Below are 6461 nucleotides of genomic sequence, written 5' to 3'. Positions count from 1 at the left end.
AGTTTTGGACACTCCAGCCCAGGGAAAAGACTTTGACTATTCACCCTATCCATGCCCTTCATAATTTTATGAAACTCTATAAAGTCCCCCTCAGGCTTCGACACTCCAGGGGAAACAGCCACAGCCTGTTCAGCATCTCCCTGTAGGCCAAACACTCCAACCCCAGCAACATCCTTGTAAATCTTTTCTGAACATTTTAAAGTTTCACATCATCCTTCCTATAGCAGGGAGACCAGAATTGAATGCAATATTCCAGTCGTGGCTGAACAGACTGTACAGACACAACGTGATCTCCCAACTCCAATACTGAATGCACTGACCAATAAAGGCAAGCGAATGGCTCAAACTCCGCTTTCTCAGTGAGAGCACTGTGTTTAGTTCTGTCTGTCCCTTTGATGAACCTGGTTCACTCTGGGAGGGAAAGTGTTTAAGAGGGGCATTGCAATGGCAGCCCACAAGGAGGGGCTTCTTAAACATTCATTCATGGGGATGTGGGCATCACTGGCTGGGATCAGCTCTCCGGGTTCTCAAGTACACCCTCTTCGGGGTCTCCCTCCCCCCGGGTCCCCCTCCTGATCCTCCCCATTTTACATTACCACCCCCTCCTCCCCCAAAGGCTGAGCTCCCACAGGTGAGTGATGGAGGACATTAAGTCCCTTAAGTGGTGACTGGGATCTTCTCAAGGTCATCCCCGGCTGGTGATGGGGTCCTTGCAGCCATCCTGGTTCCCCATCCCCCTCCCCCTCCTTCCTCTCCAAGGGCACTGAGGCCAATGGGATGCTCCACATGCTGACCACTCAGGGACCAAGCTTCCCAATTGGCCTCAGTGCCATTCCCGGGATTTCCCGAGAGATTCCTTTGCCCTGACTCCGAGCGGCAGCAATTTATAACGAGGAAAGCTCTGGTGTAAACGGGGCAATGTCAAAACATCAAATGACCTTCCTCTGAACAACAAGGAAGAGCTACATTTGTGTAGCGCCTCCACCAGCGGCAGGCTCGGTGACGTATTTCCCTCCCTTCCCCCCCCCGTCCCCCGCTCTCTCACCTGCTCGGGCTGCTCTGGCTCGGCTCCACATCGGAAGTAGATGACGAGCAGGGCTGTGGTGGGCACTGACAGCCCCAGGCTCAGAAAGACGGTGCCGAGTCCAGGGACCAGGCGGCCACCAGCTCCGTCCGCTCCCTTCTCCAAGTCAGGCCTGGGGCTGGGGGAGCTCTCCTGGGCTGTGGGTGTGGGGAGGACTGTCTGCTCTGAGTGTCTCACTCCCTCTGGTAGGAGCAGCCGAGCAGGGCTGGGGGCTGCCCTCTCTCCCTCTGTGTGTGTGTGAGACTGTGCTGTGATCTCTCTCTCTCACACACACTCACACACACCCCCACACCCAGACAGACACAGAGACTGTGAACTCCTGGAGCTCTCCGGCTCTCAGTCTGTTTCCTAATTCTCAGCTTTTACATCTCCGCCCACAGCTACTCTCGCCAATCAGCCTTTTCTGACTTTTCTTCCTGGGTTTCAGTTTCAGCCTCCCTCTTCCTTTCGCCTTTCCTTTCTTTCCCTGATACCCCTCTCTCTCTCTGACACTCCCCATTTCGCCCCCCCCCCCGACTCTCGCCCCTGACAATCTGTGGGGTAAATCATTTGGCCCTTTCAGACCCAGGTAAGCCAGGCAGCTTTGTGTAAGACCTGCCCCCACATTTCCAACTGTTAAATGTGTCCCTGAAACATGACCATCTCTGGTTATATGATAGTATGGAGGCCATTCAGCCCACCGCACATGTTTTTTTAACAATGATCAGTTCGGACTACATTCACCAGAGTTTCAAAGATCAAATGGGGATTTCGTAGAGATAGAGTCATAGAGATGTACAGCATGGAAACAGACCCTTCGGTCCAACCCGTCCATGCTGACCAGATATCCCAACCCAATCTAGTCCCACCTGCCAGCACTGGGCCCATATCCCTCCAAACCCTTCCTATTCATATACCCATCTCAATGCCTTTTAAATGTTGTAATTTTACCAGCCTCCATTACTTCCTCTGGCAACTCACTCCATACAGTCACCGCCCTCTACAGTACATGAAAACGTTACCTCTTAGATCCCTTTTAAATCTTACCCCTCTCACCTTAAACCTATGCCCTCTAGTTCTGGACTCCCCCAACATGCCCCTCATAATTTTGTAGACCTTTATGAGGTCACCCCTCAGCCTCCAGTTCAACCCAGACGAGATGTTCCCAATGACCAGGGAGTCCAGGTCAAGGGATTACAGCTTAAGGATACAGGGTAGGTCATTTAGAGTCAGAGAGTTATACAGATGTGCAGTACAGAAACAGACCTTTGGGTTTAACTCGTCCACGCTGGACAGATATCCTGAATTAATCTAGTCCCATTTGCCAGCACTTGGCCCATATCTCTCTAAACCCTTCCTATTCATATACCCATCTAGATGCCTTTTAAATGTTGTAATTGTACCAGCCTCCATTACTTCCTCTGGCAGCTCACTCCATACAGTCACCGCCCTCTACTGTACATGAAAACATTACCTCTTAGATCCCTTTTAAATATTACCCCTCTCACCTTAAACCTATGCCCTCTAGTTCTGGACTCCCCCAACCGAGGGAAAAGACCTTGACTATTGACTCTATCCATACCCCTCATGATTTTATAAACCGTTATAAGGTCACCCCTCAGCCTCCGACGCTCCAGGGAAAACAGCCCTAGCCTATTTAGTGTCTCCCTATAGCTCAAATCCTCCAACCTTGGCAACGTCCTTGTAAATCTTTTTTGAACCCTTTCAAGTTTAACAACATCCTCCCAATAGGAGGGAGACCAGAACTGCATACAGTATTCCAAAAGTGGCCTCGCCAATGACCTGTACAGCCTCAACATGACCTCCTAACTCCATTACTCAATGCACTATCCAATAAAGGAAAGCATACCAAATGCCTTCTTCGCTAAATATCTACCTGCAACTCCATGTTCAAGGAACTGTAAACCTGCACTCCAAGGTCCCTTCCCCCAAGTGTATAACTCCTTCCCTGATTTGCCTTTCCAAAATGCAGCTCCTCACATTTGTCTAAATTAAACTCCATCTGCCACTCCACAGTCAATTGAACCATCTGATCAAGATCCCATTGTACTCTGAGGCAACATTTGTCACTGTCCATTACACCTCCCATTTTGGGGTCATCTGCAAACTTACTAACATTCCTCCTATGTTCACATCCAAATCATTTACATAAATGATGAAAACCAGTGGACCCAGCACTGATCCTTGTGGCACAGCACTGGTCACATGCCTCGAGTCTGAAAAACAACCGTCTCCAATCACCCTCTGTTTTCTACCATTTAGCCAGGTCAAAATCCAAATGGCTAGTTCTCCCTGTGTGCCATGTGATCTCACCTTGCTAACCAGTCAACCATGAGAAACCTTGATGAACGCCTTCCTGAAGTCCATCAAGATCATGTCCACTGCTCTGCCCTCATCAATTCTCTTCGTTACTTCTTCAAAAACTCAAACAAGTTCATGAGACATGATTTCTGATGCTCAAAGCAACGTTGACTATCCCTAATCAATCCTTGTCTTTCCAAATACAAATGAATCCTGTCATAGAGATGTATAGCATGGAAACAGACCCTTCGGTCCAACCTGTCCATGCCGACCAGATATCCCAACCCAATCTAGTCTCACCTGCCAGCACCTGGCCCATATCCCTCCAGAACCTTCCTATTCACACACGCATCCAGATGCCTTTTAAATGCTGTAATTGTACCAGCCTCCACCACATCCTCTGGCAGCTCATTCCACACACATATCATCCTCTGTGTGAAAAAGTTGCCCATTACGTCCCTTTTATATCTTTCCCCTCTCACCCTAAACCTATGCTCTCTAATTCTGGACTCTCCCACCCCAGGGAAAAGACTTTGTCTATTTATCCAATCCATTGCCCTTCATGATTTAGTAAACCTCTATAAGGTCACCCCTCAGCCTCCGACGATCCAGAGAAAAGAGCCCGAGCCTGTTCAACCTCTCCCTCTTGCCCAAAACTCCAATCCTGGCAACATCCTTGTAAATCTTTTCTGAACCCTTTCAAGTTTCACAACATCTTTCTGACAGGAAGGAGGCTCGAATTGCACACAATATTCTAACAATGGCCAAATCAATGTCCTGTACAGCTGCAACGTGACCTCCGAACTTCTGTACTCAATGTTCTGACCAATAAAGGCCCTCAGGAATTCCCCCAATAACTTGCTCAGCACTGACATCGGGTTCATTGGTCTATATTTCCCTGGCTTTTCCTTAACACCATTCTTAAACAGTGACACCATGTTCGCCAACCTCCAGTCCTCCGGCGCCTCACTTGTGGCTATTGCTGATCCAAATATCTCAGCAAGGGGCCCAGCAATCACTTGCCTAGCTTCCCACAGAGTTCTCAGTTACACCTGATTAGGTCCCAGGGATTTATCCACCTTCATGCATTTTAAGACATCCCACACTTCCTCCTCCGTAATATGGACATTTTTCAAGATGTCACCATCTATTTCACCATATTCTATATCTTCCATGTTCTTCTCCGCAGTAAACACTGATGCAAACTTTTCATTTATTATAACCCCCAACTCCAGCGGTTCCATACATAGGCTGCCTGACTGATCTTTTAGGGCCTTATTCTCCTGAGTTACCCTTTTGTCCTTATTGTATTTGTAAAATCCCTTTGGATTCTCCTTAACCCTAGTTACAAAGTTATCTCATGTCCCCTTTTTGCCCTCCTGATTTCCTTCTTAAGTATACTCCGACTGACTTATAATCGACTAAGAATTCACTCAATCTCTGCTGTCTTTACCTGACATATGCTTCCTTCTTATTCCTGACCAGAACCTCAATTTCTCGAGTCATCCAGCATTCCCTACCAGCCTGACTGGAACATACTTTCTCTGGATTCTCACATCTCATTTTTGAAGGCTTCCCATTTTCCAGCCGTCCCTTTATCGTGAACATCTGCTCCCAATCAACTTTTGAAAGGTCTTGCCTAATACCATCAAAATTGGCCTTCCTGCAATTTAGAACTTTAACTTTGAGATCGAGTCTACTCTTTTCCATCACTATTTTAAAACAAATAGAATTATGGTCGCTGGGCCCAAGGTGCTCCACCACTGACACCTCAGTCACTTGCCCTGTCTTATTTCCCAGGAGTGGGTCAAGTTTTGCACCTTCTCTGGTAGGTACATCCACATACTGAATCAGAACATTTTCTCGTATACACTGAGGACTGAGAAGAGGGGACATGCCTTCACACAGAGAATGGGGAGGCTGTGGAATTCACTACCACTGGAAGTGGCTGAGGCCAAAACATTGCAGGAGAACTAGCCATTTGGATACAGAACTGGCTCGAAGGTAGAAGACAAGGAGAGGCAGTGTGATGGAGTTTAATTTCGATAAATGCGAGGTGCTGCAATTTGGGAGAGAAATCAGAGCAGGATTGATATACTTCATGGTAAGGTCCTGAGAAGTGTTGCTGAACAAAGAGACCTTAGAGTGTAGGCTCATAGCTCCTTGAAAGTAGAGTTGCAGGTGTATAGGATAGTGAAGAAGGCAGTTAGTTTGCTTTCATTTGTTGGTCAGAGCATTGAGTATAGGAGGTGGGAGGTCATGTTGCTGCTGTACAGGATGTTGGTTCAGCCATTTTGGAATATTGCATGCAATTCTGGTCTCCTTCCTATTGAAGGATGTTGTGAAACTTGAAAGGGTTCAGAAAAGATTTGTAAGGATATTGCCATGGGTTGGGAGGTATGAACTCTCGGGAGAGGCTGAATAAGCTGGGGCTGTTTTTCCTGGAGCGTCCGAGTCTGAGGGGTGATGTTACAGAGGTTTACAAAATCATGAGGGGCATGGATAGGATAAATAGACAGACTGTTTTCTCTTTAATAGGGGAGTCCAGAACGAGAGGGAGGAGGTTTAGGGGGAGTGGGGAAAGATATAAAAGGGACATAACGGCAATATTTTTACACAGAGGGTGATATGTGCATGGAATGAGCTGCCAGAGGAAGCAGTGGAGGCTAGTGCAATTCGAACATTTAAAAGGCATCTGGATGGCTATATGAATAGGAAGGGTTGAGAGGGATAAGGGCCAAGTGCTGGCAAATGGGACTAGATTAGGTTCGGATATCCGGTCAGCATGGTTGAGTTGGACTGAAGGGTCTGTTTCTGTGCTGTACATCTCTCTGACTCTGTGATTCTAAGGAGTTAGATATAATTCTTAGGGCTCATGTGATAATAAGACCTTAAGGTATAGGAGCAGAATTAGGCCATTCAACCCATTGTGTCTGCTCCACCATTCGATCACAGCTGATACATTTCTGAGCTGGAAAAAGTGTTGCTGGAAAAGCGCAGCAGGTCAGGCAGCATCCAAGGAGCAGGAGAATCGACGTTTCGGGCATAAGCCCTTCAGGAAGCAATCCCTTCCTGA

Source organism: Chiloscyllium punctatum, chromosome 30 (assembly GCF_047496795.1).
Source record: "Chiloscyllium punctatum isolate Juve2018m chromosome 30, sChiPun1.3, whole genome shotgun sequence".
Taxonomy (NCBI): domain Eukaryota; kingdom Metazoa; phylum Chordata; class Chondrichthyes; order Orectolobiformes; family Hemiscylliidae; genus Chiloscyllium; species Chiloscyllium punctatum.
The sequence above is the reverse complement of the archived record's forward strand: the minus strand, read 5'-3'. Positions refer to the sequence as shown.